Below are 25,011 nucleotides of genomic sequence, written 5' to 3'. Positions count from 1 at the left end.
GCACTACCATTCTGGCCTGGGGAGTTTGCACGTGGGGCAAGAACTGTCAGACATCTTGTGGCGAAGAGGCAGTGGGGAGGTGGAGGAGGCTTGGGGAAGGGGCAGAGGGAGAATACTGCAGCAAGCAGCATGCTGTTCCCCCCTGCACAGCATGCTCAGGCTTTGCGCTCCCGTGCTCTGGCCCCCACGGCTGTGCCCTGCTGGCGTTGTCCTGGGCCTTCCACGAGGAATGAGCGGCTGCAGAGGAGTGGAGAGGAGAGAGCTTTGTGAGGATAGCCAGCTCTGCTGTTCTCCAGTGTGTGCAGTCACGTGGAGATGTGTTTCCTGCAAGGCTGTGCCGAGTTGCCTGTAGCATCTGTTGGGGTCTTTGTGTCAAACCTGTCTAGCGGGGGCCATGCTCCTGCTGAACTGAGAACTGTTTCTGCATGTAGATCAAAACCTGGCCTGGGTCAATGGTCCTGTGCACAGACACTGTTGTTAGGGAGATGCTCACTGATGACTTGACTGAGGAAGCAGTGCACAGACCAGAGAACCCCCTGAAACAGCCTCTCATTTTGCAGTCCTTGTGTGTGAAGATTAACTTACTCCCAGTAACCTGCAACAGTCCCAGAGCAGCAGGCTCACTCCTATCCTCAAGCGCCTCCATCATTCATTTACTGTAACGATTGGCTTCAGCCTTCGATTTCCTCTGTGGAGCATATTGGAAAGAGAGAGGCTGAGCTGTGAGCATTAATAACAATGAATAATAACAGTACGAGTTCCACAAGCTTTAACAATCAAATGAATCAACAATCAGGAGAGTTTCATTAATAAATGCTTGCTGGGGTTAGATGACAAGAGAACTAGTGCCAGAGGTGTGTTTATCAGTTAAAGGCACTTATCCTGTGTGATCTGCCTCTCAGCCCCTTTGTTTACCTGGTGGGTCCCATGTTCTCCTCCGTGATCTGCCGTGGAGGGGGCAGGGGCCAGAAGGAGCAAAGGAGCAGACGGCTTGGGCCGTGTTGCTCTCTTGGTGCCTGTATTGGGTTGATGTGGTGAGGTTTTGGTAGCAGGGGGGCTGTGAGGGTGGCTTCTGTGAGAAGCTGCCAGAAACTGCACCCAGGTTGGACAGAGACAGTTCCAGCTGGCCCCAAGACGGACCCGCCACTGGCCACAGCTGAGCCCGTCGGTGATGGTGGTAGCACCTCTGGGATAGCGTATTTAAGAAGGGGTAAAAACTGCTGCACAGCAGCAGCCAGGAGAGAGGAGTGAGAAAACATGAGAGAAACAACTCTGCGGACACCCGTGTGAGTGAAGGAGGGGCAGGAGGTGCTCTAGGTGCCAGAGCAGAGGTTCCCCAGCAGCCCGTGGGGCAGCCCCTGGTGAGGCAGCTCTGCCCTGCGCCCACAGAGGTTCATGGAGCAGCAGATGCCCACCCGCAGCTCAGGGGGGACCCCACGGAGCAGGGGGTGCCTGAAGGAGGCTGTGACCCCGTGGGAAGCCCATGCTGGAGCAGGCTCCTGGCAGGACCTGTGGCCCCATGGAGAGGAGGTGGCCCACGCTGGAGCAGGGGAAGAGTGTGAGGAGGAAGGAGTGGCAGAGACACCGCGTGATGAACTGACTGTAACCCCCATTCCCCATCCCCCTGTTCCGCTCAGGGGGAGAAGGTAGAGAAGGGGGTGTAGTTGAGCCCAGGAAGAAGGAAGGGGTAGGGGGAAGGTGTTTTTAGATTTGTTTCTCATTATTCTACTCTATTTTGATTGGCAATAAATTAAATTAATTTCTCTGAGTCTGTTTGGCCCGTGACGGTAATTGCTGAGTGATCTCCCTGTCATCTCGATTCATGAGCCTCTTGTGGTATTTTCTCCCCCAGTTCCTGTTGAGGAGGCGAGTGATGGAGCGGCTGGGTGGGCACCTGGCTGCCAGTCGAGGCCAGCGCCCCGTGTCACGCCGCAGGGAGTGTATGCCCTTCCGTGCCCGGGAGGTGGGTGCTGCTTCCTCTCAGCCTCTGGCCCACACCCAGAAATCCCCGCTGGGTGCAGCAACACGTGCCACCCCTAGTTCTCTGACTTTGTCTTCGTGTGGTGCCATAGGGAACTTGTCACGCTGCACAGGCAGTGGTGCAGGGCCTGGGGTGACTTGTACTCCCTGAAAACACAGCCTGGAGTGGGTAAACAGAAGCTGGTGTAATGATCTGCCATTTTACTTATAGAAATGGAGCAGTTTCTTTGTGACTTGGGGTAAAATATTCCCCTTGCAAAGCCACCAAAGTAAAAGCTGGGAAAGACCTCTTAGGTTAGAGTGTGTTCCCCTCAGGACAGAGAGAGAGGTGCAGGGTAGGGCTGTCGAGCTCAGCTTTTGCAGCTTTCTCTTTGGGTGAGCTGAACCTGAGCTGGTTTATAACCTTTTATAGAGAGCAGATTTCTGTGCCAAGACGAGCAGCCCTGGCCATTAGGCTTTTACTAGCAGCCACAAAAGGAAACGCAGGCTTTGTTCAGTCTGGTTTGAAATCCAGCATCGAGCAATTGTAATTCAGCTAAGGAGGGTTTGAGGGCCAACTACCAATGTGTTCATCATTTCAGGAAAAGAGAATGACATCTTCTGTAATCATGATTAAAGGAGCTGTTAATGTCTCTTTCAGGTTTTCCTGTTACCATAAAAGCAGGAGATGTGGTTTTCTCTCTTTGGAATTTGCAGCAAATATGTCATCTGCCTTTTTTGACTGTTTGAAGTCAATTTTGTGAAAATCCATGTTTTAAATAATACAAACTATTTTCTGCTAGAAGCCCTGCCCCGAGACACATGATGCTAACAGAAAGGACAGTTGGTTTCGAGAGAAATCACAGAGTTCAGGGGTAAAACAGACCTCTCTACAGTTACAAGGGGTAAAACTGGGAGCTGTTGCGCTGAGGATCTGTGCAAGAGTTAGGCTGCCTGCCAGGAAAAGATGCCTCCCTTACAAAGGTATGGGGTTTCATCACAAAGACAGGGACTGTGAACCTCATTCCAGTGTGTCATCTCACCAGTTCCTGCTGCTTTTATGCATTCAAGTGACTCTGCTCCAGTCTTTGAACCTCCTCCACCCTGCCATGCCTGACATGTAGGAGCTTTCATCAGGCTCCACATCATGGCTAATTACACAGCACACTGCAGGTGCTTGCAGTAAGCAGGCTTTAGCATGGCTTTTTTGGCCAGGGCAAGCATGTTACGCTGCTGGGCTAGCAGACCCGGGCTACCTGTGGGTGAGTGTGGAGAATGTTTCACATGGAGTGACAGAGCTAAGGCCGTCGCATACCTGTGCCCATGATGAATTAATTCTGTGCACACCTGGCCCCTGCGTGGCGGTAATGGAAGCGGTGCTGGCTCAGGTGAAGCTTCACAGTAAAGGAAAAGTGCAGATTGGCACTTGATTTCTGAGAGCTTGGTGCCTTCCTTCTTTTCTGGCTCCAAAAGGAGCGTCTCTGCGCTTGCGTCCCACCAAGACAGCACTTCACCTTCTGTCTGAGGCTCTACTGCGGTTCTGGTGGGCAGGGCATCCCTTCTCAGTGCCGCCCGGATCTACCAGCTGCACACAGCTGCTTCTTCCTGTTTGGGTGTGGGTAAAGTGATCCCACACCAACAGTAATGCTGCAAAGGCCAGATGTTATCTAAATTAAATAATAGTAATGATTTAATAACGATGCTGTTAACGATTATGAACTCAGCCAGGATTTCAGCCTGTTCAGTCTGTTCTGAGGGTGGGACTCGCCTCTTCTCCTGCTGTGACAAGCTAGTATCAGGATGACCGTTGCTTTTTCAGCAGAAGGCTGCACAGTGTGCCATGCTGGACATTTCTAAGGACTCAGCAGTTGTGTCACAGCCGTGCTGCTCTGGCACAGCACCGTCTGTGTTCCCCACACGTCTGTGCGCGTTATTGCTTGGTTGTGTCGGTAGGTCTGTTACGTCTTGCTCTAGCAGTCTGTTGGATTTCACTCTTTACCTACAGTCGTTTTCCAGTGCTCTCAAGATCAGTGTAAGGGCATCTTCACTCCTTTTCTGGGACATATTTGGACTCTTGACAGACGTGGTCCCTGTGTGTTGGTAATACAAAGGGAGATCACTGAGGAAGGCTAAAGCTGGTACTGGCTCACAAGAACAGAGTCATGGAGCAGCCCTGGAATGTGTAATATTGGTTAAAAGTGACCAATGCAGATATGAATTATTAAATCTATTAGCATGGGGCTGCCATAATGAAGTGTCAAATTCTTCACAAAACCAATTCCTATTAAAAAGACCTAAGATTAAAAGCAGAGTAGATTCTAAAATGATGGAATCTGAGAGGAATGAGGGAACACAGTATTGATCATCCACCCCAGTCATGTCTGTTTCTATTTAGAAATATTAAAAACAGATTAATGAATTAATGATTCAGTGTGAAAAAGGGGTGCAGAGGGAGCAAGTCCTGTGACTGTGACTGTAAAAGCCTCGGCACCGTTGGTTGCTGGTAAGAAGATGGCAGTGGGTGAGGGGCTGAGTGGCAGTGGTTTCAAAACCCCAGCACAGGTGGGACAGGAGAGGGGTGTATCAGATTTTAACTCAGTGACAGTGAAGGGGTGCTGAAGATCTGCGTCCTCGGGGCGCTCAGCAGGGAGCACAGAGGTAAGAGATAACCAGCTGTATCTTCCACTGGGTTGAGATTCAAGTTTTCCAGCTCAGCCATTAACAGTCGTGGTGGGTTAACGCTGGCAGGCTGCCAGGCACCCACCAAGCTGCTCTCTCACTCCCCCCTCTCAGCAACACAGGGGGAGAAAATAAGATGTAAAAGCTCTGTGTATAAGGACAAAAAGATCACTCACCAGTTACTAACACAGGCAAAACAGACTTGACCTGGGGGAGATTAATGTAATTTATTGGGAATTAGAATAGGATAGTGAGAAAGAAAAACAACACTAAAAACACCTTCCCTGCACCCTCCCCTCTTCCCAGGCTCAACTTCACTCCTTCACTCCCAACTCCTCTCCGTCCTCTCTCCATGCAGTGCTGGGGGATGTGGAATGGGGGTTGGGGTCAGTTCATTAGACTGTTTTGTGGCTCCTTCCCCCTCATGCTCCAGTCACTCCATGGGAGACAGTCCTGCAGGAACGGACCGCTGGACTCCTAGAACCATCCTGTTCCCTAGAACCTTCTCGGAGATGCTACTTGTTTGAGGGTGGTAATGCCTTGTCTCGTGTATGCGCACACACATTTCTCTAATTGCTGTGCAATATTCTACATAAAGCTCCTTGAAATGTTTTCAGTGAGATCAAGTAACTTGTAAAAGCATGTTTTACTCAAGCAGGATTCTTGTCTACACGTAGCTGGTTGTTTGTTGCACCTCTTCTCAACTCGGTCAGACTGGTGCAATCTTTTGCTGGAGTGTGCACGGCCTCTTCCTGGCTGTGCAGGGGCTAATGGTGCTGCAGCTCAACCTTCCTATGCATGTATTGCAACACCTTCCCACACATACGATTAACAGACAAAACTCAATTTTGAAGAAATTAATTGTGTTAGCAAAATGTTTTTTAAAACACTCCAGAGAATGTTCTGTCAGCTTGACAGATGAAGGTAATGCTACAAAATGAATTTTGTTGACAAAATAATTTCAGGGTGTTGATAAAATGTGTTTTGTCTTCAGAGTGAAAAATACCAGACTGACAAATACTATTGTCCTTAGAAGTGTTTTTTCAGCTGTCAGTCAATTATTCCCTTTTTAAGCCAGCCAATGATAGTCCTTCATATCTGAAAAAGCTTTCGTAAAAGATAGCATAAAGCTCTGAAGGACAAAATAATTAAACTTTGATTTGTTGCTTTCAAATTGAAAACAGCTTTGTTACTTTGATGAACAAGGATTGGTCGCCTGCAAAGTGGAAACAGGTGGCAAGCGTTTGATGGAGATTTGACACGGGTTGTGGAGAAGAGAGGGCGGGTTTGGAGCTGGGTTTCTTGAAACAGCTGTTTGTTTGAAAACTTACTGCTAGGCTATTTGAATAGTTGCAAGCTTTTAAAAGGGTTTCCTGCAGATCTCACAGGCCACTTGCATGCACTCAGAAGCCTCATTTCTTCTTTCCATGATGTCACCCTTCTTGAGCGTGAGAGGAGGGACATGCAGCTGGGCAGCGTGCCTGAGGTAGGGCTGGGGCCGACATCACCCGCCCGCCTGCCTGGTGAGGGCCCAGTGGCCAGTGGCAGCCCCTGGGTGATGGCTGGAGGCTCCAGGGCGTGGGGCCTGCTCCTGGGTGGCCGTGCTCCTTCCTGGTGGCTCTGTTCCGCTCCAGCAGCCTCTGTGCGCTGAGGTACCGCCTTGCCCCTCGCCGCCCCAGGTATGGGACTGACCCTTCCTGCTGCGGCCTGGGGGCCCTGGGCTTCCCGTCAGCGGGGCGGGAAGCCCTTCCAGCGTGGCTCTGCGCAGACCAGGGCAGCGCAGACGGGGCCTTCCTGGGGCTCCGTGGCTCAAGGTGCTGCTGCGGGGCGGAGGCTGGGAGGGCGAGGGGGAGGCCGTGCTCGGGAGCGGCTGGCTCGCGCGGTCTGCGATGCTGAACTTGGCGTCGGTATTTCCTATGGTGACCTGGTGACATCAACAAAAACACGCCTTGGGCAGCTGGCGTGGCTTACAGACACCGAGACCATCACCAGGCTCCTGGTTCAACCTTAATAATAATGATATGTACACAGAGAAAAATCTCTGTGTCCTTTCACCAGCTCCCAGGAACACTGGGCCCCTTCTCATGATGGCTGTATCAAGTCAAGCCCAGCAAACCAGTGCCAAATCTGATGAGATTTTGTGTTTTAGTTACTGGACCAAAGTCCTGCCTGGTGCAGCCCAAGGGAAGGTTAACCAAGTTACAGTAGGGGTAATCGGAGTCAGTACAATTTCAGTCACTAAGTACACGGAGCCGTTTCTCCTAGGTGCTGTTTTGGGTAAGGATCCCTGGGGCGCTCTACCCATTCTGCTGCTTGCCAGGAGGGTGGCGTGCCAACGTTTTTTCTGAAACCCTCTGGTTTCTTATTGGGATCTTGGGTTCAACAGACACATCCCCCTTTGTCCTGTAGCACAGAAAAGGAAGGAACAAAATCTTGTGTTACGTATGAACTGGACTCTACTGGGATTTTTCAGGAAGCTTGAACTCAAGGAGATAGTCTTGTGATGAGGTAATGATGCTTCATTGCCAGGTTGTATTTTTTTCCTTCTTTATCAATACTGGCATAGCTAATTACATTAAAGCATAAATGACCTTGTTGGAACAGCTAATCTTAGTCAAATGAGTGTGCCACTCCCACAAGTCACTGGAATGACACTTAGTGTAATAGCTCCTTAATATGTGGAACATCTGTTCTTCGTTTTTGTAATAATCAGTGACTCTTCCTCATTACCTTCACTTACCAGTGCCAAAGTGAGCCAGCTATCCCTGGCATAACATTTAAACTTTTTCACCTCTGGATGGATGGGGTTTTGAAACTACTGACAAGAAAATAAGCAATCAAAACTATAAATTATCTGAAATCCCAGTTACAATTAATGTGTGATAATTAACTAATGGTAGTTAATGACACTGGCTAATAAATTAACAAAAGCACAGTTTCTCTTCTGGAATTAGATTAAGGGTGATGCTAGTAGCATCAGTCACTTTCAGTCTTGCTTTTAAGGGGGATGGTCTTTTGCCTTAGGAACAGTAGGGCTGAGACCCCTCCCATCAGCTGAGCATGGTGGATAGTCTTTTAAACTGTGCTAATAAATAAGAGAGCCCTCAGGGACTGCCCAGTCAAGCCCCCCCCCAAGCAGAGCTAGCTGTCTGCATGAGTAGCGGCTCTCGTTGCGGCAGCGCATGGGCTGCTCGACTGGCGTTCCAGGAGAGCCAGGGTGGAAGAGGTGGCCTTCCTGAGGCCCCGGGGGGGTAGGGGCTCTGGGTGCTTCCCTGCTGAAGAACAGCCTCAGCGCTGTCTGCCTGGGCACTTCTGCGGCCTGTGCAGGGACACTGTCATGGGCAGAACATGCCTCAGGTGACAGAAGAGCCGTGTTTGGCTCGTTAGGCTCAAACCAACCCCTCCAGCTTGGTTCGGCAGGGCAGGGCAATACGACATGGCCATTCCCCGGGTGAGCTGGGTTGTCTGAGTATTATTTGCTGACTGAACTTCAACAGAGCCGTGCTTTCCTTTTCTGAGCTGTCTGTCGCTAGCAGGCAGAGAGCAGCCCGGCTTCTCCCTGCTGGGGTGTGGAGGACAGGGAGAATCAATGCATGCCTAGTAATCTGCCTTCAGTTCACATCTGCCTTTTAGGCTGCTTGGTCCCGTGGTACAATCACAACAACGCTAGAATAACACCTTAAAACCAATCATTTTTATGGGAACACACATAGTATAAAAGGTCTGACTGCCTGTGCACACGTATACCATCAGTGGCTATTACCCAATAAAGCTGTCAGATAGAGAAACATCACGGCAAGTCCTTGAACAGTATCTCCTCAAGTTTAAACAGAGAAAAAGCTCCTCACAATTCATTTCTCATAAAAATAAAGAAAAGAGGATCAATACAAGCTGAACGAATGAATCAGGGTTACTTCCTATAGACAAGGAGAGAAATAGGGTCTGCGACCACCGGTGCTGGCTCTGGGAGGGAGGGCAGCCCACTGGCTGTGCAAATCACCCGGACAGACTTGGCAAGAACCCGCAGCTGCTAAATGCCAGCGGGGGCTGCATGTGTTGTCTTTGCCCAGAATTTGACTTTTATTCTGGAGAAGAGCAGGAGCCCAGGGTCCTTTCTGAGAGCTGACAGGCCAGGGACTGCCAGACAACCCTGTTCTCTCTGCTTCCTCCACAGTGAGAACAGTCCTGGCACAATGACAAACCTGGAATAATGAGCAGGGTGTAAACGAGCTGCTCTGCTGCGCTGGTGTCCTCGTGTCTGTAAATGCTGTCAGCGCTCTCCGCTCAGCGCTGAAATTCTGGGCTTCATTGTCTCATTTTTGCAGCAGTTTTTGGGACCAAAAGGAGCTGTAGAAAGTGCTTTAATTTCTCTGTAGTGATTAGGAACACAGTGCTTCCTTCATGACGTACTGTCTGTGCTTCTGAGGATCCTGCACACTGAGCCCTTTGTATTTGTCTCCTCACAGTGTGAGTCCTACAATGCTCCATTTAATGAATGTTATTTAGGTTGAAAGGTAAGCAGCTTAAATGTTTTGCTTTCTAGCATCTGTGTCCTGTTAGAGCCATTTCTCACTCACTCTCAATTGCACATTTTGTTACGTGAACATGTTTAGATAGAACAAGGGCTTTTCCTTCCTTCAGATATTTATTATAGGGTTTGCAGAATCTCACCCTGCACCTTTATTCTTCAGAATGATGCTTGCTGCAATATTATAGCTAGGACTGACAAGATAAAGCCGAGTTAAAACAAACTGCACATTATCTGCTTCCATCCTGCTGTTGAGACTGCAAAAGAGAAAAAATGAAATTCTATCGAAGAGAAGCTCTTCTCCCTCCTCCCAGGCAGAGGAGTGGCAGCTACTGGGCAGACCCAGAGCAGCTCTGACCGGAGCTGTGCTGAGATGGGGCTCCTGGTCCCCCACCCCCAGCAGATGACCAGAGTGCTCAGCACCAGGCTTCCAGAGCCGCATCCTCTCACCGCCACGCTAGATCCCGAGCACATCTTTCCCAACCCCTCCTCAGTCTTTGCTCAGTCAGCTCCTGGGCATCTCCAGAATCTAGCACACCGTTACAGGCCATGCAGAAGTATGGTCCAAGCTCTCCTTCTCCTGCAGCATACCCCAGGAGGTGTAGCAATAGCTCGCACCCACTGTTGCCTGGTCTGCTTGTCTCCTTCCCCCAGGAGTTCCCCCCCTACAAGGGGGAACATTTTCAGGGAAGTGGGATCGTAAGACAGTTTTTTGCTCCCTGTCATAGCCAGCAGCGAGCCAGTTTTCATGAGCCCAAAGAACGCTGATGTCCCACACAGTCCCAGCAAGAGCTGCTGGCGGGATCCCTGGATGCTGGCTGGCTGCTCTACCAGGCCTGCATCACCAAGTCCAAGTATTTGACGCTGCAGGCCTGCTGTGAACCTGCCTCTTGCCAGCAGATGCTGGAAGCATTTTTGGAAAGACTTTGGGAAAGCAGGAGGGCTATGGAGGGGTTTGGCTGATGTAGCATTTGAGCGAAGTGCTGTTCAATGTGGGTATGTGTACTCTGTGCTGAACTAAGAGATAACAGGAGCTCATCATGTAGTGGGAATGAAATAGCCTTTTCAGGAAGCCACATGCTCCTGTAGTTGATGAGGAGTTGAGAGCATCTTGCCACAGAGCTGCTCACCTGGGGGATGCAGCACAAAGTAATTGTGCAGCGTTTAATAACATCCACATGGCTCCTTTGTGCCATAGAAGTTGCTGACTGTCTTAGTGAGAGTGGGATGCTCTTTTGGGCACAGAAACTGCATTAAAGAGCATGATGCTACCATTGCTCTGGATGGAGCTTCCAGGAATTGCTGCTTCTTGCTCTTGGCTGGAAGGCAGCTTCATTCTTGTTGTTGTATGAGGTAGGTATATTTGAGTTCACTTGCGAGGAAGCCTCTTGACTTCATCAAGAAGGCACTGCAGACAAAGGCCTTAGAGGCCAAAGAACTTCCCACTTGTTGCTGCTCCCATGAAATAGAAAAAAATAATTTCTGAAAAAACCCCACACTTCCACATTTGACCTGTAAGTGGAGAGTTTAGCTTGGAAGATGGTGATTCACCTGGCCTCCTTCAGATCACACAGAACCTCGTGAAGAGCCATCAGCCAGCCTCCTTGTTGATGCTGGGAGTGTCTTGCACCCGCAGTACTATCCCATTCTAGTAAGGATGCTGTAATAAATATAGGGCTTGAAAGTGCCAGTCGGGACCAAAATAGTTATGAGATGACATCATAAACTCGGCAGCAAAGCTGATGTGGTTCCCTGTTAAACAACTCAGCTGTATATCCCATTTCAGAGCTCTGAGGAGGCTCTGCAGATTCCCTCCCCCATCCCATTCAAAGGAGCCCGGTCTGCTTTGAAAGCCTGTATTTTTCCCAGAATATCAACAGTTGGGTTTCTTTGGACCTGACTGCAAATCCAGGAGGCCTTTGTGCATATTTCACAGGGCTCTGTCCCTGCAAACAGCTTCCTTTGGTTTTCAGGCTCGTCAGGCCCAGGACCTGCTCTGTGTTCTCTCCCTTTGTATCTGTATCACTGTGCTGTTACAGCAAGGTGCTGCAGAGAGGAGATGAAAAGAAGCTTGGAAGTCTGTTTCTATGAAAGCGTGAATTTATTTTTAAATCTCTTGAATTATTTACTCTGTCTGCCTTTTTTTAATGACAGGTGAATACATTTATGACTTGTTCTCTTTCCCAAGGTAGTGCTTGTGATGAAGGGAATTAATTACATGTAGAGTAAATGCAGCTGATGTTAATTTTCAAGCCAAGTTTCAGCTTTGCAGAAATTTCAGGGAGAAAGTAGCATTTTATAAATTAAACTCGGCTTTGTGTGCCTTCTTTTTAAAGAAGGCTTGGCATTTGGAAAGGCAGCAGGAACAGAAAACAGACATAATAGTTGAAGGAAACTTGTCTTTTAAGGATGTACTCTGTCAGCAGACAGCTGTGAGAGATCAGTGTGGCAGCCCATCAGCTGGATGTGGAGAGTGTAACAGGCTCCAGCAGCGTCCCACACCTTTGGCAGGAATTGGTTTCAGTGGCAAATTGCTGGTCTGTGGCACGAGCTGCTGCTTTGAGTCGACAGGGTGATTAAATTAGTTGCTGCTTTGTGCGAGAGAGCGCATGCCCTGCGCACTACCAGGAAAACCTTGTTCTGCTTCAAAGCACTTTAGATACTGATGCCATCAGAGCTTCACTGAAAAGGCTCCTGCAGCGCCTGTGCGGGTGCGCTACCGGCAGGACAGGCGAGGCTGTGGTTCCTGGGGGGATCTCCCTGCCCTCAGCATGCCTGACCAGCTGGTCCCCTGCCTTCCATCTGAGGCTATAGGTAGCTTTTCGGTTCCTCCCTCCAGAAGGCTGGAGTGATCTTGTGTTAACTCCTGTGGTGTGAGAGGTCTCGGGGGCGCAGCCCCAGGGCTGGATGGGTGCGGTGGGCTGGCGCGGCGGTGCTGGGTCTGGCTGGACCGGCTGTGGGATGTGCCGTGCTGCTCTGCGGTGGGCAGGCTGGGCACCACAGCCACGACCCTGGCAGCTGCTTGCCAGCCCTCAGTAACTTGGGCCTGCAGGCAGCTGACATGGAAAGGGTCATATTAATGTAACTCTCTGTCCGTCGAGCCCAGTTTCTGTCCCTGGAATGACAACTCGCACTGAGGCTTTGGAAGAGAACGGTTCCGTCCAGCCTCTGGCACCACTTCTAGGCAGCGGTGACCTGTGCAGCTTAGCAGAGAGCAGATCTGGTTTAAATGTGGTCTTCTGGTTTTTATGTGCTGTAGTATGTTTGGTCCAAGTTCTTATGTCCCAGACTTCCAGCTGTTGTGTTTAAATCTGATGGAGATGACCCTGGGAGCAGAGGGAGAATCTCTTCTGGGGTGAAACTGCTTTGGTTGTCCACTGCCAGTGGAGCACTCTGAGCTCAGCTGGGTGAGTTGCAGTATAATCCACGTCTCATCTGCATCACTTCATCGTCTTTCAACAAGCGGATATAGGTTAGTGTGTCCAAGTGAATTTATTGTTCTGGGTCTTGTTCTGAGGAGCAGTGACCACTGGTGCCCCATTATCTTTTAGCTCATGTGTGTATGAAATAAGCAGTCATCTCATGTTTCCTGTAGCTTATGGCCCATATCTGATAGTGGAATGTAAAATGAGTTTATGATTTAGAAGTAGAAAAGGTTAACTCTAAATAATAATAAAAAGTTAAAATGCAGAATAGAAATGTTGCTTTAGTTTTTATGGGTTCTACATAATTTTGGCTCCTTCCCCGAAGGATTTAGTATAACTCAATGAGAAAATTGCATTCAAATCCTGTGGGCTGCTCTGCCGTGACTGAACTGAAATTAGGGGAGATATACAAAGTAGTTTTATAGAAACCACTTGGATGGCTGCCGGCTGGGGTGAGCCCTTGGTGCCTGGGCTGTACTATCTCCTGAACAGGACAGCGAGGGGGTAACAGCAGGTTTGAGCTAAGGGAGGACACAGCTGTGTGCCTCTGGGGCCGTAATGACACCGGAGGGTCCCGGGGACCAGAGTGTGCAGTGGCCCCTGCTTGCTGCCCCTGCCCCTGGGGTATTTGCTGAGAGCTGCTGGGAGGGAGCAGCTCGTCCGATGGCTTCTTGCTCGGCGTGGAGTTCTTGTTTTAAATGTGTTGTTGGCTTGTTGATGGCAACTGTACCTTCCTAGGGCTGCTCAGCATCCAGTGCCATGGCCCCAGGACTCCCAGAAGGGAGGAGTACCAGTGAGAGGTTTTGCCGTCTAGCCCAGACCCATGGTCATTGCTTCTGACCCCCTTAGCCTTGCTTGAGGTGTTTGCTGAGCTCCAGAACTTCCTGGAGCAGTCCCGTGAGCACAGGCATAACCGAGTTGTGGCTTTGCCTGTTCCACCGCCGTTCAGAGCACCACAGAAGGATCCTTCTGCCCACAGGCCCAGTGCTCTGCCGCATTCTCCTGTGAATGCTACATGGCACACAGCGGGAAAAAGGCTTCCTGAAACTTGGGACCATCTTAGCCCCTGGTTTTTGGGAACAGAGGGATTAAAGTCACAAAGTAACTGTGGGTTTCTACCGATGAAGGGCCCCTGGGAAGGGCTCCTGAGTGAGAAGGACACGAGGACTCAGTTCTCTTTGCACAGGCGGCGCTTTGCAGGGCATGCGGCCGAGCGCAGGGCTTGACTGGTGCCGGCAGCAGGAGCACTTGGGGGTGTGAGCATGCAAAGCACCCGGGTTGTTACTCCGTGCTGACATTCTGGACGTGACTAAGCCATTTTGATGAAAGAGATGGAATCTGACAGTTTTACTATTCAGTCATTCCTTATAGATTTCAAATAAAAATAAATTGGCTTCTTTTAAAAGAACAAACTCTGGAAAAGCTTTTGTAAGCAGAAGTGAGTGGTCTCTGAAGCGTGGCAGACAGCTCTGCGTTCACAGCCAGCTAACAAGCTCTTCAAGGCCCAGTGCAGAGGGGGCTGGACTGAAAAGCAAATGCCTCTTCTCCACTCTAGCTTTGCCTTGAGGCTCTTGGGAAAGAAATGCACAGGAGGAAGAAGAGGAGGTTTTAGGGTCTGAGGGTCCCGCGGCAGGCAGGCTCATCCCCAGCACCATCACAGCAGCACTGCAGGCAGCACGCTGCCGGCACCGTGAGCCCCTGCCGATGCCTGCTGGCCCCAGCGGTGGCTGCGTCGTGCCGAGGAAGCGATGGAGCCCTGTGTGAGGCCGGGACGGGCTGTGGTTGTTGCTCTGTGGCAGTGGGTGCAGGAGGCCAGAGGGACCGAGTGTAGCTGCTGCCCAGCCGTTCTGGGACATGCGGTTCTTCTTGGGCTCTTTGCACCTTTTAGCTTTGCTCCTAAGGACTGGTGTGTGCTGGGCTATCTGTTTATAGCAAACTGAAGAGTTTGCTAATGAAGGTATAAGCATTCTGGATTCTTTGGAGGACTTTGTGTGCAAAGACCCTGGGATACATGAGCAAATGGCTGTAAGGAAAATGCCTTTCATCGTTCAGGATAAAGAACATCACGCAGCCTTGGAGACATCACTTCATTCAGGAATTAAATTGCAAGAGTCATCTGGTGTCAAATAAGTTTCATTTAATAGGTCACTCACTTAAATAAAGTTTCTGTAGAAATCAATATCACTTTCTCCTGCAATTGACAGCTCAAGACATTGAAAATGGCATTTCTCACATAAGGTTTATTTAATTTTAGGAGGAAGAATCCCTCCCACACCTTGTGCTTGGTCTAGGCAGTGCTGGTACAAGGTTAACAGTCTGCTGAGGTGGAAACCTGCCCCATCCTTTCCGTGGGGATATTGTGAGGCCAGTTTAGCACCGGCTTGCCAGTCTCACATGCAGTCAGGATGCCGTTGTTGCTGGGCTGTATCAGGGGTGTGTCACAGCTCACTGAAGGAAGCAGGCACAAGTCACTGTGTTCTCTCTTGCAGGTGAGTTTGGCAGGGCAGAATGCCTCTTTATATATCTTAGCGGAACTAGACTTTCTGTAGAGGCAGGTATCTGTGGCCTGTGGAGATTGGAGGTTGCAACAGGGATGCTTCTGTGTCCAATGTGGGTGAATCTTGCAATTTCAGCCTCCCTTAAGAAAATGGGACACCTTTGCTTGTGTTTTTTATATCAGTCCGATAGTATCCCATGGGGAAGGGAGGAGACTCTGGCAGCTTTCTGCACCATCTCCCAGGAGAACTGAGCGTCGGAAATGAGAGCTGTTATTATTCCTACTGTAGTGAAATAATTGTTTCTGAACACTTGCTGTTTCCTCCACTTGCTTTTCAGTCTCAAGCAATTTCTGAGGTTGACACGCCATCTCCAGTCACATTTGTCTTGTTGTGTGGCGTGACTGATGCAATTACAGCTGACATTGTCACAGCATTTTGCACAAATGGCTTCAATTGCAGGCGAGCAGATGACCCCTGAAATGAGCAGCAGGAGACATCAGTGCCCTAAACTTCCTCCATAGCAAGGAGTGGCTGGCTCTTGGGGCAGCATGTGGCCAGTGTCAAGTTTTTAAAGCAAAGGCTTTTCTGCAGTGTTATTACTCCACTCTTGCACAGCTGGCACGTGGACTTTCCCTGACAGCATTTTTGGCCACAAGACACCACCTGTAACCAATGAGAGTAGCTGGATCAGCAGTAGAGCAGGCCCTGAGACGATGGAGGGGTGCATGAAGTGCTTTGCCTTCTCGATACCAGTGCCAGAAGCCACTGCGAGGTGCAGAAGGTGAGGGGCCAGGCACTGGCCCGGCCATCACAGCCAGGCTCTGCAGAAAAGGCAAACTCTGTCAGTCCCTGGGAATTTACTGGGGGGAGAGCAGCGGGCTGTCAGGGACAGTGAGCACTTCTCGGTGGAGAGGGACAGCAGCACCTCAGGTTGGGCACTGTGCAGGGAGAGGAAATGCCTGGGACACGAGTTCAGCAGCGGGAAGAGCAGCGGAGGCGTTGGGGACACCAGCGCTCGCTCATGGCAAAGGCACACGGGACGCTCACTGGGCCCAGAACGAAAAACCGGAGTAGAAATTTCCTCTCCTTGGAGCGTACAGTTGCGGGAGGCGAGACGTTCATGGGATGGGAAATGGCGGCTGTTGTGCTGAGGAGCGGGCAGCAGCTGGCAGGACTGCTGGGCCGGGCCCCGGCTGGCTCCGGAGCCACTGAGGGGGATTGTGGTGGGGCCGGCTGCGAGGTCCCCGTGCTCCCCCCGCAGCCCACGCTCCCCCCGCGGGCACGGCTGTGGGGCACGGGGCAGCTCCTGCTTCCCCGAGGGCTCCTTGCTGTGGGTGGGGGAGGCCAGCTGGCCCGCCAGTGGCCGTGCTGCCCAGCGGTGTGCTGGCCGTGCTCGGTCTCGTTGCTCCGAGGGTGGAGGAAGGTGCTTTCAGGACATGGTTATAGCAGCTGACACAGAGCTGATGGCAGTTCCCCACTCCCCGACTGCCTGACAGAATTAGGTGCTATGTAAAACCACCCAAGCTTTTAATGACCTCTTTCAGACACAAACTGACCATCTAACTTTGCACGATTCACTGAGATTCCATTTTGCTCAAGGAAATAAAAATAATAGTTTAAACCATTTCAAATCTAGCTGTAAATCCCTAACAACATTAACCTTTTCCAAAGCATTAAACTGATCCGTGGTGGATTCTCAAAATTGCTATTAGGAGGAGGCACGAGATACTCTCTCCTGAACTTCATGTTCCCAAAGTAAATAACAAGCCCTGCTGAGTGTGGGGTTTATTAGCTTTCTGAGTGGTGTCTGCCTGTCTCCTCACCCTATTCTGAGTCATCAAACATTAGCACTTGCTGCATTATGAAGGTGAAAGTTCATGCGCAGAATCACAGATGTGAGGAGGGGACTGAGGTGAGGTCTGGGGTCAGCGAGAGAGCAGCCGCTGCCGCGGAGAGCGTGGGAAGGGAGGAGAGAGGAGAGATCGTCTGCCCTGCACCGCCACCTCTGCCTCAAGAGATCTGAGGCGCTGGTGTTCGACTGTCAGAAGGACTTGGCTGCAGACAGCAGTAGCGGGAGAGCTTTAATTAGGCATCTGGGTCCAACTCTTTCGTTATACAAGATCAGATCCGGTATTTCATTTTGGTGCAGTGGCTGAGGGAAGGGGATGGGGACCGCTGACCTCGCTGGGGCCACAGAGGATTGCCTCTGAAAGGGCTGAGTGGCCTGAGGAAACGCCCTTTCGATAACGACACCACAGTCCTGCCCAGGCAGGGAAAACCAGAGCAGGGCCTGTTTACTAGGAATATACTCCTGGTGTGGCACATGCGTTGGGCAGTTTCGCAAGATGAATACTATCATAAGAAAACTGGGAGAAAGGAAGAATGTAATCATAAACATAAATGAACTCTGGGATTGTTTAAGGTACTTTAGCAGGTTCCCCAAATGTTCATAATCTCACAGTCATGAAGAAGGCATCTCCAGTTAAAAAGCTTCTTGATCCAGAGAGAGTTGATGCAAGTAGCAATTAAAATATAAAAAGGTACAAATATGTATCTCATTGGGAAAATGAGAAACACTAAATTAAACCTATTTGGCCATTCATCTGCGAGAAAGCACCGGTATCAGTGAAGAACCTTTGGGTTAGGGCCAGGCTTAAACATACCCTGGAACAAGTGAAATATTAGCCACGATTATGTTGAGGGCTGGGTTCTGATGGGCAGTCACAACGTAGGGAAGGCTGAAATATTCCTAATCTGTATTTGGAAATAAATGGGGGAGCCACTTGCATCCTGCAGTAAACACGGAATAATTTATTCTACTGAAAACTAGAGGGGACGATAAACTGGGACTGTTAAATGTTTAAATTTGGAGGATGGTATGAAAGAGTTCTTTGAACCATTAATGTTGTTTTTGAACAAAATGTGGAGCACTAGGGAAGTTTGAGAGGCCAGTAGCAGTGACTGTTGCCAGTATATTGAGAAGGTAAAGGAGGAGGCCAGGAGCTGTGGGCTGGTGAGGCTGAGAGTGTTCCCAGGAAAATAGGCAGAAAAAGAAGTTGTTTCCCCACAGATTGTGTGTTTAAGAGCTCCTTCTTCCTTGCATGTTTGGGCTGCATCTCAAGGGAACAGGGCAGTCTCCCCTGCCTGGAGCTGAAGAAATTCCCTCTGGGTGGCAGCCCGAGAGTGGGGATGGCTGAGGAGAGATGCAGGAATAAATACCAGCAGGGACTGGTCTGAGACTGGGGAGGGAGGGTGGGTGAACCGGGCCTGGGAACCAAGCGGTGGGTGGAAGAGGTTTGCAGAGGGCCTTGCTGTGGCCTCTGGAGCCTGCAGCAGGGGGTGTCCTGTGCTCTCAGGGAGAGGAGGGAGTGAGGGCCCTGGGGCTAGGCAGTGATGGGCCTTGGGGAAGCCTTTCTCCTTCTTGCTGAAAGAATCTGTACTGGGTGGGCAGCACACTGGGATGGGCTCTTGCCTGGGTAGCCCAGCGGCAGCCCAGCCGTGCTGGCAGAGACACGAGCTGCCGCGGCTCCTCCCTGCCTGCAGGTGCTTGTCCCTGCTAGCTGTGATCCATCAGGAGGTGCGGGTGCTGCTGCTGATGGTGACGAAGCAAACGGCCTCTCCTCTGACGGCTCAGCGCCGTCTCTGCTTTGCCGTGTCCCTACGGAGTCCGGCGCTGCGTTAGGCCCAAGGAGATGGAGCCCCTTTGCTCAGGTGTCCTTTGGCCACCCCTGCCGTGCTGCCGTGCCGTGAGGGAGCACTGGCTCTGTCTGCGCTCGGGGCGTGCGGCAGAGCGGCTGCAGGTGTATATCCCGTAAGGGCAGATTACCTCTGGGCTGCTTCAAGTACCGTTAAAAGACATTTAATTCTAAGCAAGGACAAGTTCACATTCTATCTAACATCCTTAATGCTTGCAATTTCTATGAGCAGAAATATTGATTCCTAGGGCTGTGCTGACTGTACCACAAATGGACAGCAACTGGTAGGAGGAATTTCCTAACCTTGCTCTATTGGGTTCCCTGAAGATGCTGAGTGATTTGTATGTTCCCAGCAGCTGTAATCTGGTAATGACAAAGGCTTGTGACCTGCCTGCTATCAGATACATCCTGGCTGCAGTTTCCGTGGCAGAAGCTGTGCAGGGAAGCAGCTTTGTATGCTCAGCGCTCTCTAGTTTTCCTCTGTTGTAGCCCTCAGGCTTTTACGGCATTCCAGGTTCTCTACTGCAAGGACAGACCCTGGATGTTTCCTGCCTCCCCGCACGGTTCAGTGTGGAGGTGGGAGATGGGAGGTGGGAGGTGGAGGCCGGAGGCAGGAGCCCATGCGAAGCAGCACCAGGAGATGTGCCGATTCCCCGCCAGCCGCAGCGAGCCAGGGAGGGCCAGCTCTGCTCGTGGTCCCCGTCCTCACCTGCGACCCCCGTGTGCAGCCCTGCCCTGTGGCGTGGCCCTGCCGAGGGTGCGAGGACGTTCATCAGCGAGAGGCGGGCTGGAGGGACTGGGTGTGGCTCCACCGGGAGCAGACAGGGACAGGACCCTGCCTCTGGAATGACGTTCTGCCCCAGTGGCAGATACTGTGTTCATAACTTCTTTTAACTAGCTCCCCACACTGTCTTTAGACTAAAGAGCTGACAATTAACAAGCTTGTTACTACATTCATCCCAGGCACTGCACATTGAATTACTGATATGCTAAATATCTGATTACCTTTGAAGCTAACTAGCTTACAATAGATCCAGCACAACACAACATTCTCAGCTCTGAGGTGACAATCAAAATTGGTGCCATCTGTTTTTTATTGGTAAGGAGTAGAAAACTCCTTTGTGCTCAGAGAAGATATCACAATTGGAAAGCTATGATACATAGCTAAAATAAGTCTTCATGTTTCCCATCTTTTCATAGCTGCAGAGCGCAAAGTCGATTTTTATTTGAACATATTTGTGAGATTAACCTAAACCATGGGCCTGGGCTGCAGTTTGCCCTTTGCTAAACAAGGATAAACATAACTGGTACTAGCTGAGAAAGGAGATCTGGCAGTAAACAGAGCGTTATTGAAAAACGTTATTTTCAGAGGTGAAGCTGCTTGTCTCTGATGAAGGGAAGCATCTGCAAGGCACAAGGGGAAGAAAATACTCCAGGAGTGGTTTTATCAAGATTTGGAGGTAATAGTCCTGTGGAGACAGTCTTCTGGTGCTCTGCAGAGTCTTACGATGCTAGATGTTAGCGTTCAGAGACCCAAATCAGGCATTTGTATGCATTGTGCAAGGAGTGGTATGTTATTTAAACATGCTTTTCTCTAAGAGTCTGTATTCTCTAATTCTCTGTCAGTAAATATGTGTCTTAGAAGGGTTTCTTCCAAGCGAGGAGGGAGATCACCCTTCAGTACTTCTGGTAGGAGAGCGGATAGACGGACCATCTCTCTGTGCCTTCTCCAGCTGTCACCAGTCCCTCTCTTGTTTTTGTCTGGACGTTTTAGTAACAGGGCAAAGACAAGCACAGGAAAGCTCCTACCCAGCTCTGTGCACTGTGCTCTTGCTCCCTGTAGCACACCGAGCAAACGCTCTCCTGTCTCGCTTTCCCGCGGCTGCCCTGCCTCGGGGGGAGCTTGCCCCAGACCTGCCCCGGTCCTGCAGCGGCAGCAGGTTGGGAACCCGCGGCTGCCCTGCTCTCACACCGGCAGCCTGCGCCTCCAAGGTGCCTTCCGTTCGCCCTGCGGCCGTGGGTTAACACCGTTAGACCAGAGGGGGGAAAGGAGTTTATATCTGTGTGTGAAGTGTGTGCATGCCATTCCAAGAATTGCCTGAAAAAAAGTGGAAATAACATTTAGAGTTGGCCAGGAGGACAGGCTCTTAATTTGACTTGACGTTTATGATTTCCCATGCATTTCTTAAAGAGGCATCTTCACCTGCTGTGTCTGAGCTCACTGTGGTCCCTCCATTCCCAGCTCCATGCTGTGTCCTACCCAAGGCACCACCCCGGGCCCGTGGGCCTGCCAGGTGCTTGGGAACCCTAAACATGGTGTGAGCTCTCCGTGCCTCCTTTCCTGCAGCCCAGCCGTGGGAATCCCTGCCCGAGGCTCTGCTCGGAGCTGCCCAAGGCTGGGTGGTGACATTGCTGCTGTGCCACCAGAAGAGGGGAAATGGGAGGGCAGACCCCTCCTCCCCCCCCCTCCCCCGCCCCACCCCAGCATCTGCCCTCCTGGGCGATAGGAAACACCCGCCTGGAGCCCTGAACAGGTTTAGTGTCTGTCTGTCAGCCAGCCCTTCTCTAGGACCGTCATTTAACCTGGCCTCTGTAAATTAGTGTGCAGATACTTCGGAAGAGGCGGACTCAGGCAAGTCCTCGCTTTGACTGCCCTGGTAGTCAGGATTGTGTTAAAGAAGCAGCTCCAGCTCCGTAGCAGAGACCTGTGGGGACACAGCGTTGGCCTCGCAGCTCTGGCTTTCAGGGCGCTCAGAAAAGCGTTCGGGGGTTGGTACCCCAGAGAGCTGTCCTGAAAGGCACAGGGCACTCCAGAGTGCCTGCACTGGTGAAGCAAATTCCTGAGGGAGCTGGGGCAGCCCGATCTGAAGCAAATCTAGGCCAGGACTGCAGGAGACATCTGCCACCTTCAGACAAGAGACCAATCATGGCTGCTGACACGGGCTGAACAGCGCTGGGGCTGGAGGGGAAGGTGGGAGGAGGTAACGGCCGAGCAGGGACAGGAAGACTCTGTGGTGGGTAGTGGCTCTTCCCTTGCCATGGCACAGGTTCACCCCCAGTGCCGAGGGAGCACGTTCTGACTGCCCAGCTGCGCGGCAGGACCAGCCAGGGGGCTGCAGGGAAGATGCCTCAGGCTCCGCTAACGGTTGGAGCAGGTGACTGCAAGTCAAGGACTTTGTCTCCTGCTGTCACACACATGTAGTGGACACATCTGTTACTTATTTGAAAGGAGTAATCATGCTTTATCATGCAGACGTATTCTCTCTTGGAGATGATCTCTAATGCTTCAGAGGGGGACATATCTAGAGAGGTGTGACAGAGGTACAGTGCTCCTGCCATCTCACATCTTTCCCTAACAAAGGGAGTTTCAGAGGTTTACAGTCAACCAAAAGGTGGAGGTGAACCTTTGGTAAATGGTAACACTTAAAATTCCTGCTGTTTTGAAGCTGGAGGCTGAGCAGATGCTGCATGCTACAGTCACTGCCCTCCTGAGTTTTCATTCCCCTCCATTCATGTCATCTGTTCCCGTGTGCTGGTGTGACACTGAAATGTGCTCAGCTCCTGCGGTGCCTATGGACCAAATGAGTTCCTGTTCCAGCTCTCGCTGCTCGTCATGTCCCACTCCTCCTGTTACAGTGTGTTGGGCAGCACCACCTGCAGCCAGGTCGAGACCCTCTGTGGACCAGTACCTCTCCTCGAGAGAACCAGACCTTCCAAACCAGTTCCACAAAACTGTCATCTGAGGAAAATCTTGGCCATCTGGCTGTGTTCGTACACCTCTTGCAGCATAAGCTGTGGTGGTCATTGGGGAAGTTATCAACAAGTTTTCAGAGGACAGGAGCCTTTCCAGGGGCTCAGACTACCTGCCTGTGCGGTGAAAGCACAGCGCTGACTTCAGTAACACCTCCTCCTGGGAACCCATTCACGTGGGGAGCAGACTGCGTGCTCTGAGGAGTTCCATGTCTCATGCTGGAGCTGGCATTGGGGGTGACACAGCCAGCTCCTTAACTCAGGTCAGGCGGGGGTCTGCCACTCTGCGGAGTGCCAGCCGGCTCCTTGGAAGGAGGAAGGAAAGCAGAGGGAGCAGGCAGGAGGGCAGGCTCCCAGGTGGCCCTTGCAGAGCTCTTGTCACCCAAGGAACAAGGCAGTGCGCTGCACAAAGAGGTTGTCCAACTCTAGGGGAAGTGTTAAGCCTGGAGACAGATGTTGTACCCGAGGAGCTTCTCCTCCAGAACTGCACTAAGCATCACCTGTGGGACTCCAGAGGGCCTGCAGAGGGGAGCTGGACTGCCTCGCAGACTTACTGTAGATAATTCTTGGCATGATTTGCAATGAGAGTAAGGCAGAGGAGACTCTTAAATCTGCTTATTGCCCCAGGGGAGTGTCTTGCACTTCTTGCATTGGAAGACTGTTGCTCATGAGCACAAGGCTGCATCCGCAGCATCAGGCTTCCTGGTTCTGAGTGAGGGAAGAAAGCTGTCTGCTCTCACTTGGGTACTTGTGGCATGTAGAATTAATCCTAATAGTACTGAGATGCTTTCTCCAGTGTTCGTGTATTCAAAAGAACAGCACAAGCCCATATTCCAGGGAAACACTGCCGGGCATCTCATGCTGGCTGGGCTGGAGCTCTGACCTTGTCTGCAGGACCTCAGTCCTCTACATTAATTATGTTTCCCTGGACAAATCCAGTGAGATGTAGGTGAACCTGAGATGAATATGGTTTCTGTAGTCCTTGGCACTTCCTTAGCAGAAGAAAGTTAAACGATGTAGTTTATTAAATGTCTTACAGCTCTTGTTTGGTCATGTTTATCCATAGGTAACCGTCTATTTTCAATATTATACTGGAGGGAACTGGCAGGGTCTGCTGCAGCAAATTCCTTCAGTTGCCCAAAGCCCAGTCTAGGGCTTGGTGCTTAACATGCTTCTGCAGTACAGGCACATCCTTTAAGCATCAAGAAAGAGATGTGGATCGGGGTTTTTTTCTTCAAAAAATGACATTTTGAAGTAGGTTAAATCTACCACTTTTCCACATTTTCTCAGAGAGAGATTTTGTCTGGCTGGTGTACGTGCTTTCCATGAGGAATTATTTATGAGCTCCTCAGTCCCTCGTCTACTCTTCTTGGTGTAACAATAGTAGATCTGGAGGAATGACCAAGGTTAGGTTTATAGTCTCACTTCAGATGTAGTGCCAAGTTATTCAGTGCTTCATTTTGTTAGTGCCTGAACCAAAGGGCAATTTATCTCAGCAATGTCCTTCGGATTATACCTATATACCATTTTACCAATACGGCATGCACCTGCTGCTCCAATCCCAGAAGAAATCAATGTTTCATTTCAGAGATGCCAATTCTTTGCTCTCCCTCCTTTTGCCATTCTTATGAAGAGAAACTTTTTTAGGGGACGTGGGAAGAAATACAGAAGGATTGTGGAAAAACCTTGTCTGCTTCAGCAACCACATCCTGTTCAATTATGAATAATAGACCAGGTCACTGCAGGGCGTGGTTGTCAGGGTTCAAGCGATCAGTATGTGTGAGTGGGATAGGGCATGTTCTTCGCTGGAGTCCCCTCCGAATAATTGGCCTAGACTTCAGCAGTCCTGGTGGGAGGTGTGAGCAGAGGCCATGTCATTACTGCCTTCGCTGGGCAAATGCAAAACTGGAGCTCAGCTCCTTGCTCCCGCCAGTTTTCTACCCTGGCACTTGTATAATTATAATACATGCTTTATTGCTTGTCAATATTTTAACCTTTCTGACACATTATCCCTCAGGGCAGCTGAGCAACCTTAATAATATAGCTGATAATTATCCTCCACATGAATAAAGTTATTGCTAGGGTCCTGTATAAATCACATGGAAAAGATGACAGCTTTCACTGGCTGGTCATCACAAAAAGGGGAAGAGGCACAGATTGTGACAGCTTAATGGGGAAGGTAATAAAACCAACAATAAAGTCATTTATAATATAAGCAATGATTCTCAGGCCCTTCTATTTGTTTTCATGCTAATAGAAGATAAATGTCAGATTAGGAACAAGACCTGAAATTTCTATTAAAAATATTTGGAAAATGTCATTAAATATCAGCAATTCACAGCTCAAGAAGTGGCATCATGGGTCTTAATTATCTGTATGAGGTCCTTGGAAGCAAAGTGGGGATAATAGTATTTGCTTTGCTGTTTCCTGGGGGGCTGTGAGGAGTGTTTCTACGGTGCTGAGAGCATCGGGACCCC

General features: G+C 50.4%; 1 long non-coding RNA gene across 8 annotated transcripts in view; it reads left to right on the top strand.

The window, feature by feature from the left end:
* The window catches only part of LOC141950855 (uncharacterized), a 172,369-nt gene that overhangs the window by 33,019 nt on the left and 114,339 nt on the right, over positions 1 to 25,011 (top strand). The gene's annotated exons all lie outside the window — the stretch shown is intronic.

Source organism: Strix uralensis, chromosome 16 (genome assembly GCF_047716275.1).
Source record: "Strix uralensis isolate ZFMK-TIS-50842 chromosome 16, bStrUra1, whole genome shotgun sequence".
NCBI lineage: Eukaryota > Metazoa > Chordata > Aves > Strigiformes > Strigidae > Strix > Strix uralensis.
Note: the sequence above shows the minus strand (reverse complement) of the source record. Positions and strands in the feature narration are given on the sequence as shown.